Source organism: Ceratosolen solmsi, unplaced genomic scaffold, assembly GCF_000503995.2.
Source record: "Ceratosolen solmsi marchali unplaced genomic scaffold, CerSol_1.0 scaffold11, whole genome shotgun sequence".
NCBI lineage: Eukaryota > Metazoa > Arthropoda > Insecta > Hymenoptera > Agaonidae > Ceratosolen > Ceratosolen solmsi.
In genome coordinates this window covers 10221479-10235715 of record NW_011948416.1, presented here as the reverse complement: position 1 = coordinate 10235715, position 14237 = coordinate 10221479, and the positions used below count along the sequence as shown (strand labels likewise).

The window sequence follows — 14237 nt, the reverse complement described above, 5'->3', positions numbered from 1 at the left end:
TTTCTCTTCGTATATTTGTCGCGTGACGTTATGCGCGCTCTATCTCGACGTCTTCTTGCCGCGAGCGACACTATTATCCGTCGTTCCCTTGTTACCGTGTGAGCATCCGAGCCTCGCTCCATATATTCATCTTCTAATTTTCAAAAGGTTCCCTGGCTACTTTTTTCTCCTTTTTTTGCTTCTCATCAACACCGAGATCAGAAGATTAATAGGTACTTTATTAATTGTCTATTTTAGAATTAAACTTGATAAATGAGAATCATGATGAGGCGTATGTACCAACCAACAATAGATGATTGAAAGACAAACTTTACTTGGATATCTTATAGAACAGTTTATTCATTTTGCTGACAGATGAATAATTGAATCATCGAGTGAGAAAATTACAAACGTGAATCCGTTCTTTTCGATTGTTTTTAAAATAATTTCTATGAAAATGGCGAAGTGTGAACCGTTGCGCCCACGTGGATCTTGGCAAGATAATGTAGATTAATCTCGTCGCTAATAATAAAATAATCCTCAGGAGTTTATGTCTTGCACTTACATTCAGCGCAAGCAGATGAAATAAAGAGGTCGACCGATCGATTGGACGATCGTTAGGTTTCCATTAATTAAGTAAATTTGATAGTCACGTAATAATTGATTGTATTATGCGATTATATCATTATCGAATCACGAATTTGAGGTGAATGTGTTCTAGTTTTGGCGATGGACATCTTAGATTTCATGATAATCAAAAGACTTTTATTAGGATTGAAAAAATCACTTATAATGACGCTTAATTTGTCAAATTATACATATTTACCACTATTGCAATAAACTAACTTCATTTAACAATGATAAACCAATAATTGAATATTGAGATATATACACTATCTCTGCTGCTGTTAGCGGTTTTTTTTTTGGGGGTTTTTTTTTTTTTTTTTTTTTTTTTTTTTTTAGTTAATAAGATTTAATTCGCACAATTGTGCTCACCTATATTTAAGAAATACGATATAATAAACTGTCACGAAAATAATTTCAATAAACTGTCAACTAACGCAAGCACATTTTCTATTTTCAATTTACCAACAGGCCGATATACTCTAAATGACGATGATTTATACGCACCAGTTATCAATGTTTTAAACTGCAATAACTGGAAACTGATGAATCGGTTCTCGTTATTGATGAGTCATTTGACACGACGAGCAATACTCTTACGATTAAAAAAAGACTAAACATTCAGTAAAACTTCACTTTAATTTTCATTCGCAGTACGGGAGGAAAAATAAAATCTTACTAGCTTACTTGTCATTATCGGTATATGCATCTACAATTGTCTTATCTCCATTATACGACGATGAAAACTTATCAGAAAGCCAATAGCTTAAAATCTTTCGATGAGCTAATAACATTTTGATCGTAGCTTAAGGTAGTGATAATAATTTCCTTGATCTTTACATCATCGAAAAACAACCCAATCGAAAATTCACCAATACGTTCTTGAGCATCATTGACTATGATACAGCCTCTCTAACAGTTCACTTCAAATTAGCCATCTAGTTGCATTCGATTTACCCAAGTGGCTCGGGCGATGGGGAGAGGAGGGGTGCGGGAGTAGGCGTGGTTCGCAACGCTAAACGGACCATATATGGCGCAAATGCCTCCACTCTGCTGCTGCACACCCCCTCCCGCACCGTGTGCATTCCCATTTTCGTGGTGCGGAGTGGGATGGCTTTTTGCCCCGATCCTTCGTCGAAGACCCCAGCAACGGCATACTTCCGTCCTCTGGAATCCTCGAACAAAAAGAGACAGGCCCATCCCTCCCCGCGATAACCGGCGTTCCTTCTTTTCTCCCTTCGTCCCTCTCCTTCTCCCTCCCACCCATGTATTCCTTCTTAGTGGACTAATCGCCGTGGGTGGACCGAGGCCGTCGACCCACATCGGAATTTCGCGAGACGCGCAGTGTGATCCGAAAGGAGAGCAAGTGTCGTCGTTGCGAAGCGGCCTGGAACATTGAGCACCACTGGAATGCTTAGAAGGCTCGTGGCTCCGAATGCGGCTCTTTAAAGTTTAAAAGCCAAGCACGCATGAAGAATTGTGTGCGCGCGTGCGCACGGGAGAGAGAGAGAGATAGATAGATATAGAGAGAGATAGAGAGAGAGATAGAGATAGAGAGAGAGAGAGAGAGAGGTAAGGTTTGCTCAAGTGGATATAGTAGTGGCGTGTCGGCGGTGTTCGCGAGGCCCGTGCAAACTATCGCTTCTCTCGGTAGCATTTTTCCTCCTCCACACGTCGCACATCCAAGAATACTCTCTTTCTCTCTTTCTCTCTTTTTCTCTTTTCCTCGCGAACACACGCCCGTAAACGACTTGGACGGAAACTGCTCGTATTCCAGTTTTTCGAGTTAATCACATTTTAAAAATGTGCAATTTACTATCGATTATGAAATATTTAAAGTATTAGGTGATAATGCTGTTTTCGATCATTCGCTTTAAAATTTTTCTACCTAGATGAGCGCACGCAACCAATTGATATTCCCTCTATGTCTGTTTTTTCTTTTTTTTTTTTAATCATATGTATTTCGAGAAATCAAAGATCGATATAGATTGTTTGATAATTTTGGAATACGAATGGCTTTGATAATGATTTCGAAGATGCCGCAGTAGATGATACTTAAAGTTGATTAATATTAATAATTCTCTTTAAATATATCTGTATAAAATATGACATATGTACTTTAGAATTTAGTTAAATTAAACCATGAATTTAAAGAGAAATATAAATTAAATGTTATCAATTCTATAATCGTTATTCAAATCAATTAGGTTAAGTTTTTGAAAACATTGTGGCTAATTATTTAAATTTCGGTATGTTGTATCGAGTATAAATAAAATATATTTAAAAAGCTATAGACTTTTATTGAGTTTTCATTTCATGAAAATCTAACTTATCAAGCTCGTTAAAATATTCGAACAAATCTATTTTATTTAAATTATCAAGGTCTTCAGAACTACCGATTATTATTATATTTATATATAAATGGAGGATTTTATCGTTAATTATTATAAAGTATAATTCAGAAAAAAAATTGACTATTATTTGACGGATAATATTTTTTTTATATTTCAGCTAGAAATTGAAGGAAAAAGAAGAACGATTGTTTTTCCATTGCTCGCATCTCATCCATATGCATAAGGTAAAAATTTCAAAACTATTTTGTAACGTAATTTATTATAATGTTCAATTTAATGTTTAAATGTAAAGTTTTTGCTAAAGTGTAGGTATGTATATAAGGAAAATTTTATTCCTTAAAATTTATAGATTAAATAAAAATAAGAGCGTTGTTAACGTTTTAGTACGTGGATAGTTATAGGTAACATTGAAATTTCATTGACTTGAGCTCGAATCGCCATTGCTTGAAACTTCGTGACGTGACAATAGGGAAATCAATACTGTAAATAAAATTGAAACAAATTATAAAACGACAGGCTACTTAAATACAAATACCGAGAGGGACGAATGAATTAGAGGGCTGAGGTGGAAATGTACTATATATACATACACGCGTGCATTTAACGGTCCGCATTGTGTGAAGTGTAAAGCCAACGTCGACAGCGTCGGCGTCAGCGGTAGCAGCAGTAGCGCCTTTACGATTATGCAAAGCAATTATCGTGGAATGCGGTCAGCTGTTTTCAGTGGCCATGACGTCAGCCATTACAGGCCTTGTATATCTTGCGCTTCCAAAGTGCGCTACCGCCGCGCTCGAAATTTCCCTTCTTGACTCTCGGCGCCTCCCCCACGCCCTAGCATTGCCCTCCACCGATAATTTCTGAAGAATTTTCGAATGAAACTTTTGGTCATGCAAATTCGTGCGAGTTTGCGCACTGCTCGCTGAACACTGGAATTGTAAATTTTAATGAACGACCTTATAACTGGCTCGGCTGAGATTAATATTGTACGCGTCCTAAATGCGAAATTTCTTGATAATTGGTACAAATTTTTTTTTTTTTTTTTTGCCTCTTTATTGTATGCCACACTGAAACTTTGTATTTGCGCATATAAAGGTGGTTGTCACGTAACGCACTTATATGAACGCGGACACGTACGTATAAATTCATATCGAAATGGTCTGCTAAGGTGCGAATACGATAGGGAATGGGACCGATAACTTGGTTTTTGTTACAAAAAGTTTATATGACATCCAAAGAAATTATTAACAAAGAAATGAATTAGTAATTATTCGTACTTACCGAATTGAAATGAGATATAATTTGCGCAGCACGATTTCACATCAATGACACAATTTTTAATACTTACATTCTACTAAAGTATTAACAAATACGAAGGTTCTATCGATTGACCGCTAAGAATTAAAAGTTTTCAAAGTCTTTAATGTATCTGCAATTTGTGTAAGTTATAAGATTCGAGAACAGAACGAGTGTGTAAGATGGTTATATTAATTTGCGAAGTTTGAAATGCATAGATTTTAGACAAAATATTGGTATTTTAAGACTGATATTTTAATTATTCAGTAAATCTATCTATTGATAGTTTCGATTTTTTTTTTTAAGATATTTTGTTACACATTAATGTAATTAATGAGTAAGTATTCGGGTGCATAAAATAAATACAATTATGTATATATTGATGTAAATTTGACAATAATAACAATAATAATAACAATAATAATAATAATAATAATAATAATTAAGAACCTGTAATAATAGGAACACTTTATATCTAAAGCACAAACTGCAATTTACAATAGATTCGAACGAACAGTTACGTTATCGTATCATTTATACAATTTAGTTTGAAAGTTTGTTGATAAATTCTTACGTGATAATTAAGTTTTTTGCCAATGATTTTTAAAAAGATAAAGGTTGAAGCAAGCTTTGGTTGTAGCGTAGCGAAATACAATTGATAATTGAGAAAGCTTTTATTAATGTCGAAATAAATTGTGACGTTGCAAATAAATAATGGAAATTGATTATAAATTTTAGATAGCTATAAGTTATATCATGAAGATGTCAACTTGAAAATTGTCGATAAAACTTTTTGTTAAAGTCGATAAATTACACCTCTGTGTAATAACATATAATAAAAGTGAAATAAACGAAGAATTTATAGAAGCATTATATATAGAAAATGTATATTTTTACTTTACCGAGAAGCTATTAAAGTCTCACATATTATATAAGTTAGGAATTACAAAGTAATAAGGTACTTCGTTAGTTGAAATGAGGACGAAAATATTTGGTCGTAAAATAGATGGAAGGCTTTTATAAAAATGAAAAATATAAATAATCCACAATGTACGTATAGATATATTTTGATCCAATGAATAAAGTACAAAGTCCTTTATTACGAGTGAAAATAAAAAGAGGGAAAACGTAAAGACGTTATTGGAAAATTTTTCTAACGGTCCAAGGGTAATTCAATTCCATAGGTCAGGATCATCTTTTATATTTTCATATGCAATCAGAATAGATAATTAAATAATACGGATTAATGCAGAATATTAGGAAGGAAGTAATATAGTTATGGAATATATAACCATCCACCATAAGTATATTAAAGTAAAAATTGAATTTATTTCATGAATCTATAAGCAACGAATTAATGCTTCAAATTTACAATATCTCTTAAAATTAACTATAAAAAGCGGTATAACGGCGTGGTACGAGCTTTATCGAACAAGGCAAAAAGCTTAGATTCAACAATCTAGCTGCGCCAGACGTTAATTCTTGTGGCGAGATGGTAACACCTGTTGCCCATTACCATTAACGCGCCACTATCAGCATCTCACTATCACGCGTTTAGGTAATCCAGAAATATTTTTCGTAACTTGTAGCCGAGCGTGCAGGAGGAACTTGCTTTTAAGGATTCCATTACGCGACGTCACAATATTATTCGCGATTTTTGCGGCGATTGACGAATCCGTTGATAAAGATACGGCACACACCTGCCTAATTTGCATTTACCGATATAGAAAGTCGTCGTGCAAGTGCGGCGTGTACGATTGATGGTGATGGGATTGGACCGATGAGGTGAGCGAGAGAGACGAGCGATTATTACACATCGAGTCCGGTTACCTGATGTGTGTGGCGTAAAATAATTGGCGCGAGTGGAATTGATCAGCGAGAACCTGAACGTCTGCGGGACTCGGAACATTGTATCTTCGCACGTAAATAGTATACGGTTTGCGTAATACACGAACTCTATCTTTTATTTCTTTATTACGTGCGAGGATCATATCGAGAATCTTGACTAGCCGGATTGATAACGGGAAAGTGTCGTTGACAATGGTCGACCGCCGATGGCATCCAATTTGCGAAGGATATGACGTGTGTTGTTTTTCGATGCATTGCTTTTGCCGTTGAGATTTTTTCCAATAAGAATTTCGGGCATCGCGTGCCTTGATCAGCATTTCTCAATAATTAGTCACATTAGAACGTTATGATTCAAATCTCTTTTAATGTTTATTTCCGCTTTACATTAATATGCCTTATCATTAAAGTAACGTAAATACTTTCTATACTCTTAACGATGTTATGGGTATGATACCGTTACCTTAGTCATGCTTTTTAATATCATTAATACGCGTAAGAAGACACGATAGCTTAAAATTATTATTGTATGATGTCACGGTGACGTATCATAGTAACGCGTCTGATGGCAATTATGGAAGTTTTATGCTTTATAATATCCGCTGCACTTTTCCAATAAAAAATGAATTTACTAATCTTGATGGCGACTGCCGATTATATGTATAAATTAGAACGCAAATGTATGTGCTAATTTCTGCTTGAAAAACACGCCATCATTCATTATTAACTGACTGGAACACTTAATAAAGACATCGAGTAGCCATTAAAGTAATTGCAGTTTAATTAAACTGTTTTTAAGCAGAAATTAACTTTTTGTGCAAATAAAAATAATTATTTAAAGAGCCAATTCTGTTATACAAAAATGACAGTAAAGGGAAATGCAGCGGAGTACTTTATTCAATTATTATTTTACGTCATTCAGCTATTTTAAATTATTAAAACCTTTATTAAAGGAATTGTAGGTGAGCTAATTACTTATAATCCTTTTTTAAACATTCGTCTTCGCTACTACGCATTTGTATATGAATTTTCATATACAGATTCACATCTGAATCCTTTATTCTTAAATCTTTAGGCGGTATATGTAGGACGGTATAGAGCAATATTTGAAACTTTTCTACAAACACAAATCAAAGTATTATATTATTTTTAATTTATTAACACTATTTTTATCATAAGAATATTCACGCATCTAAGCGGGCGAACGCCCCCATGTACATTCATAGAGTAAAATAAATATGCATTTATTATGATTTAATGTTGAATATAATTATCAAACATTGAGAGTTTACTTATACAAAACAACGAACAGTATGGGAAATATAAATATCGAATACTAGTTTACATCAATATTATAAATAAAGAAAAAATCTTATTGATTTCATTTTCATTAGATGGAAATTTGTAGTTGACACAAAGTAATTTAATAATTGAAAACAATGACAATTACTGCTTTTAATAGCCCGAATAAAATGTATGAATCAACTTCAAAGAAAACTACCGATTAGTTAACAACTAAATTAGAAATTTGTCTCATAGGGATTTAAAGCACTAAAGTAAATTTGGCACTAGAAAGAGTTTCTTTGTTCTCGTTTACATCGTTTCCCCCACCCCAACCCCTGCCCCCGCACGCTATCTGTCTGCCTATCTCGACAGAGCGAGTAATCGAAGTAAACTAAAAGATACCGTAAAGTACGTGCGCGCACATACAATGTCGATTGGTCTTCGGAGTAATTTTGAATCGGAGCAAGCGAGTAAGGGGCTGACGGGACGGAAAAGGAAATAAGGAGAAGGAGGAGTAGACGGCGAGCCCGCACGAAAAAACGAGTGAGAGCGAGAAAAAATTACCCGAGGCCCCAGCGTATCCGCACGTGGGTTCGTTCAACTTCGCGGAACGAAAGTGCCCGCAAACTTAATGTAGAGGATGGAGAACCCCCGAGATTCTTTTATTAGACACGCGCGACGTGGAAAAGGTGCAACGAAGTAGATCGCGTGAAAACGAGAGGCTTTCCCGAGATTTTTCTCGGATCGTAATACCGAAGATTAAGAGACGAGAGGAAATTTAAAAATTCTCCTTACGCCTTGACCTTGCAGTTTATGATTTTAACAATACAGATAAAAAGAATTCATTGAATGGATATTACGACAGAAACAAATTTTACGTATATATATTCCACTGTGAAAATTAAAAGTCCCGTTTAGATAAAAAAAAATATTGTAAGAAAAAATTGTGTCTGAAATCCAACGCCTCCTATGGGAATTTCATATCACATTTTGGAGAGAAAAAAATGATCGAATCCTTGATCTATACAAACTTAAAGTCTATTATCAAGAGATTATCGATCATTGTAATAATTAGCAGTTAAGAGATTACAACTGCAGAGTGAGAGCTTAAACATCAAAATATTTATTGTCTTGTAAAGAATTTATCAGTACAGTTGTAATGTACAACGACAAGGATTCGTCCGTCATTATCGTCGTAGCTTATCCTAGGTATCTCTGACTACTACATTGTTTGTTCCATATATATCGGAGTTATAACAAAAACAAAACAAAATATGAAACTTATGTTGATTATCAAACAGAGATATATTCCTGGAATTTCGTTTTCTATGCACAATGTCTTTCTTTTCTGCGTTTGTTGGCAAGAGTAAAAATTTCCTCGCACGCAACCGAGTGTTTAACGATTGCTGAATACAAAAAGGGAAAAGTGTTGTGAGTTAGTGGTCTTTCGAATTTCCGTATAATTTTTTTTACATCTACGACGATTATTCCATGTATCTCAGGATGTGTGTACTTTTTTTAACGATGGTAATACTTATTTTTAGTGATCGTGTTCTAGTAAGCGCTCGTTTGTACGAGCATTACCACGTTGTTTAATAGCTCCATATTTCTTCTTTGATCAATACGTTAAACACGTGTACATGTAAATTTTTATTTAATAATTTACTACCTTTTTCTCAGAAATATCATTTTTGTTCTATAACGATAAGTAGTATTTCCATGTATTGCAATGTAATTTCGCAATGACGAACATTTTCAATCTTTTAATTATTATATGATATCGTTTGGCATTTATAAATGAAATTATTTTTTCTTGCCCCGTTCCGAACATGTAACGCGCGCATGGCCAAAGGATTAACTTTTCATTTACTTTCGCATTAACGTACGTGTGATTTTTGGATGCCGAAGTTATTTTTTAATTTAACGGAAATTAGAATTTAGTAAATATAAATCTATCATCCATATAATGTGTGAATGTATGTATTCTTATAAAATATTAATAATTTTTCGACTACTCTTGATCTTGAGATTTCAAAATAACAGCAACAATTGCAACGTCTATTTTTTCCCATTGTCATCGATTAAAATCATTAGTAATAATTGTACTAATAAAGTTGCAATCATCTTTATGCAAAAAAGCCTTGCCCCTATTTATTTATTTTCAGATTGACGGGATTATGCTTATAATTCAAAGGAATAAGAATAAACTCGAGGCCAATATTTTCTATATTACTCTACAAATTCGATTGCTTACATAACCTAATACAATACAACGTACAAAGTCCGCTATCAATTTCTATTTCGAAGGTCTTTGTTGAACAGTCTCGTGTCTATATCAGTACAATAGGTTGCTTTCTTAGATGTGCCTCAACGCTGCCACCTATAGGCCAACTCTAATAAATGTAGTATTACGATGTACTGTACTGACGTAACATGCTATACAAATTTTATCACTAGTGTAATAATTCTTAACCACGTGTGATATTTTCCTCGAAAGAGAGGGGGAAAAATATTAAGAAAATGAGTTTCATTTTGTCGCTACGTTGTAATTCGAACGATTTGTTTGTTAGAATACGATATTCAATATAGCTGATGAATTATATCCAGTTTTTGGTTATGCTACTTTTATAAACAATTGCATCAATAATAGTATACTGGGCTGGCCGAGGAAAGACTTAAAATCACATTACACCAGACATATTGGTGAGTGCGCTTAGCGCTCCACTCGGCTCTTTAAAGTAACGACGTTAATTTAACAGGGGATTTTCATTAGTCGTCGATGCATTATTGCGAGCTGGTTAATCAGAGTCCCGTCAGCTCGAAAATCTCACAATTGTCGTGGCCATTCGTTGTCGTTATTTAGTCGTCGTCTTTGTCGTCTTCGTCTTCATCGTCTTCATCATTCATCGTCTTTATCATTCATCGCCTTCATCATTCATCGTCTTCATCATTCATCGTCTTCATCGTCATTCGCATCCTCGTCGTCGTCGTTATTCACGCGACAAATATTCACAAATGTCGTGGTACCGTGGGAAATCCACTATGGTCGCCCAGTGACTCTCACGAGCGTGTACGCAGATTACGACCGCCGCAATAAAAGTCTAATAATTATAGTCAGGCTTTTGTGAGCGCGAAAAATGTTGTTGCCGCTGCACAGCCGTGGTAATTGTTTCATGGAAGAGCAGCTTCACGAGTAGCTATAGTATTTTCATAATGGCGTATTAATTTTGCAAAGGAAAAGCCTTGGTATTTCATGGGCGAATTTAAGATCCGTAGGTCGAGTTTTATTTTGGCAGCTCTTGGCTAAAAATTAATCGTGTAAAAATATTGTAATTAATTTTTCAAATTTTTTAAGGTAATATTTAATGTTCAGCTTGGCTTTGCCGGCACCGTGCTTTATGACAATATTCATTGATGTTGCGAGAACCGTTTGGACTATTTTATTATTTAGCAGAGCGTATATTCAAATAATTAATATAATAATAATTATAGAATTAGAGGAAAGAAATTTTTTACGCTCGTATGCGTTACTGATAAATCAATCCTTTTCTGTTTCAGGTGAGCGAAGCCAAGCGGACCGACGTTGATACATTTTCCATCTGATTTAGGTGTGTGGAAAAGATACAATGTTTCATTTAAAATTAACTTTTACGAACTTTTATAACATACACTATATTCTTGAAATTCGATATATGATATGAAAACGAATATAATGACTCGAATTATTTAATTATTAAAGAGTAGAATTATAGTTTGACATTCATGCAATTACATTTATATTGACAATGCATAGTATGCCGTTTAGCTTTCTTTGTGTCCTAGTTTCAGCATTACAATAATAGGACATGCTATGTCTCGAAAGAATTTTTACAAAACTCGTGCATAATTTATATTCATGCTACTTTGACACCAAACAATATATGCATTAAACGCGAATGATAAAACAGCATTCATTGATAAATGATCTATTACGAATTCACGAATTATTATGAATGTCCATTAAATCCCGAATTTTGCATTCTAAATCTCGATCCAATTTAATTTATCGCAAGCAAGCATTGGCCGTTAAAATATCCGTAAGAGATAAATTTTCTTTAATTGTCATTTTATTGAAGCGCGACAATGCGAAGGAATAGGAGTCGACAGCGGTAAGAAAAAAAGAGCGCTCTCCTTCATTATTTTCTTGCGAGTTCCTTAAAAATTCCACCTCGCGAGTGTTAAAAATAACTTTCCGAACCACTTTGTCGACACGTAACAATATCATCATCGCAATATTCATTTCCACCTTTTTCACGTTGCGAATCCTCTCGGCTTGAGCGCGCGATTTTTACGAGCGACGCCGGTGACTCGACGCATCTTTTTTTATCTCCTCTCGTTTCACAATGCGCCATCAAGTTCCACGCAGTTCGAGGGCTTTTACAGACGACCTACTCTTCTCTCACTGCGAGCGTTTCAGTATTTTATGCGCAGGTCGTGGTGTACCTTATGTAATCCTTGTACACGTTCGTATCTCATCTAGCTTATCGATACGCCCCAATGGAGGAAGAAGGGGTAGGGTGGCGCCGAGCTTATGCTTTAAAAGCCGTAAACTGTCTTTTCTCGTTTTTTTTTCCTTTTTTCTTTTTTCTTCGTTTTTTTCATCAGCCTTGCTTATTTCCATTTGAAAGGAAACTATAAGATCCGTAAGCTCGCGGTACCACGAGCTCTCATGATATTTTCAGTTTTTTATCTTGCGTTTTGTAATGTGCGAGCAAAAAGCGAAATGATTATTTGTTCATTTCAATTTGCTTGAAAAGAAAAAAAAACGAGTTTATACGGACTTTTCAAAGTCCAAGATTAGGTAGGGTGGGGTGGGGGGGGTAACAAACATGATAAGTATTGAAAGTTAAATTCACAAAATTCGTGAATAATATAATTTACCGACGGTTAGCTTACGGAAAACTTACCTAATGCTGAAAGTCAGGAGGTACAAGAGAAACTTCGGTTTTCAGAGTATCCAATTACACGTATCAGCTTATTTAATATTTAATCTTATTCATAGAGCTACAGCTAAAATATATCGAGTTATCTTTGTCAGGATAGTGTGAAAATAATAACAGTGATTGTATTAATAATAATAATAATTATTGAAATAGTGTAGTAGTGGTAGTGACGGTAGTAGTAGTAGTAGTAGTAGTAATAGTAGTAGTAGTAGTAGTAGTAGTAGTATCAAAAGTAATAGTAACAACAGTAAAACTAGTTAGTAGTAGTTGTATAGATAATTTACAGTTTTTTGCAATACGCATACGAGTGTTATATAAACATGCATTTATAATTCCAGCATAAAATTATTACAAACAAAATTTTCAAATCACTTCATCTTATCATTGTGTGCTAGATAAAAAGTAATCACGTGTTTCCGTACGAAAAGTATCTAACATCACTAAAGTATAATGTAAAGAAAATTTCTTTTAATATTTTCTTTCTCCTTTTTATTTCACTTACTTTCAATATTGTTGATTAATGTTTAATGTGTTCAGCCTTCGGATAAATGGTTCGATTTAATATTAAATTTCCAATCTAGGCAAATAATTTCTACAAATAAATTTTTCAAAAAATTATGTAGACAATAGACATAGAGGTGAACACCTACGGAATGTTGCGTGTTATATACGTGCGTGGGTGAGCGCGCTCTTATTTGTTGATATCGGATGTCGGGGCATGAAGTGTATTAAAACCTGGGCAAATAATAACAAATAATTAAAAATACCATTGCGTAGAAAGGTCATTCAACCTGCTCGACTACAAATATATTAATTTTATTCTCCTATAAGTTATGGGAGGAGAAGGACTAGCCTCCAAATAAAGAAAGGTATTATTTAAGATTATAATTATAGTTATTGAGATAATAACAAAGAGGTAATTAAAGTCTATAGTTGAATTTGTACAAGATCGTGTTATCGTCCAAGCGTTTAATGAAATCGAGCACCACCACTTATTAATGGCCATTTGCAGGCATTTGTTCATGAATATGTAAACAAACGGGCCGGCATTCCCATGCGCGCCTCCCCCCACTCGAGGCAATAAATGTTAAAACCAAATGAAAGTAGCGGCAAGCGTCGCGAGCGCTCCAGTACCGCCTGTGCCCCAAGGTCAGTCCACCGCCGAATCCCCGTCCGCGACTTTACTCGCATCATCTGCTGCTGCTGCCGGTCGTAGCCTACATAAGAGAGTACGACGGGCTACTGAGAGTCGTGGGAGAGGAGGCGGTGTCGGCGATGGTGCTGGCTGCGGGTAGCGGCGGGACGGGGAGTTTAGTGCGCGAGGGGGGCGGCAGCAATGGTAGGATGTTGGCGCGGGCCTTCCATTCAGTAAACGGAGCGCGCGCTAGCGATGAATGAACGGCGGCGGCGGCGGCGGCAGCAGCGGCGGCGATGGTGGCAGTGGTGGCGGCGGTGGCGGTGGCGGTGGCGGTGGCGGTGGCTGTGGCGGCAGCGGCAGCGGCAGCGGCAGCGGTGGTGGCGATGGGAGCGGTAGCGACAGCGGCAGAGGCAGAGAGTCACGCGCGTCCCCTTCTGCCGGGCGGCTGCGTTGCGCGTGGAAGATCGTCCGCGTGGTTTTTCACGTCGCGGAGGCCTATCATCATCCCGAACGGGCCGACTCCATCCTCACCTCGTGGGACCACCTGGTCACACTCGCTACTCGACCCATGTAAGTAATGCGTAGTTGTTGGTATATTTGTTGCGGTGCGATGTGGTGGGTATCGATTGGCGCACGTCTGGCTATAATCTGCGGATCTGACGGTATAATATCGCAATCCAGGACTCTCTATGAACTCGCCACCGTCCTCATGCCCCCCCCCCCCCCCCCCCCCCCCCC

General features: G+C 36.1%; 1 long non-coding RNA gene across 1 annotated transcript in view; it reads left to right on the top strand.

Annotated features, from left to right (window-relative positions):
• The first annotated feature begins 3113 nt into the window (after positions 1-3113).
• Positions 3114-14237, top strand: part of LOC105359315 (uncharacterized) — a 45382-nt gene continuing 34258 nt past the window's right edge. The window contains exon 1 of the long non-coding RNA XR_912764.1: positions 3114-3181. This is a non-coding gene — a long non-coding RNA (uncharacterized LOC105359315). The remainder of the gene's footprint in view (positions 3182-14237) is intronic.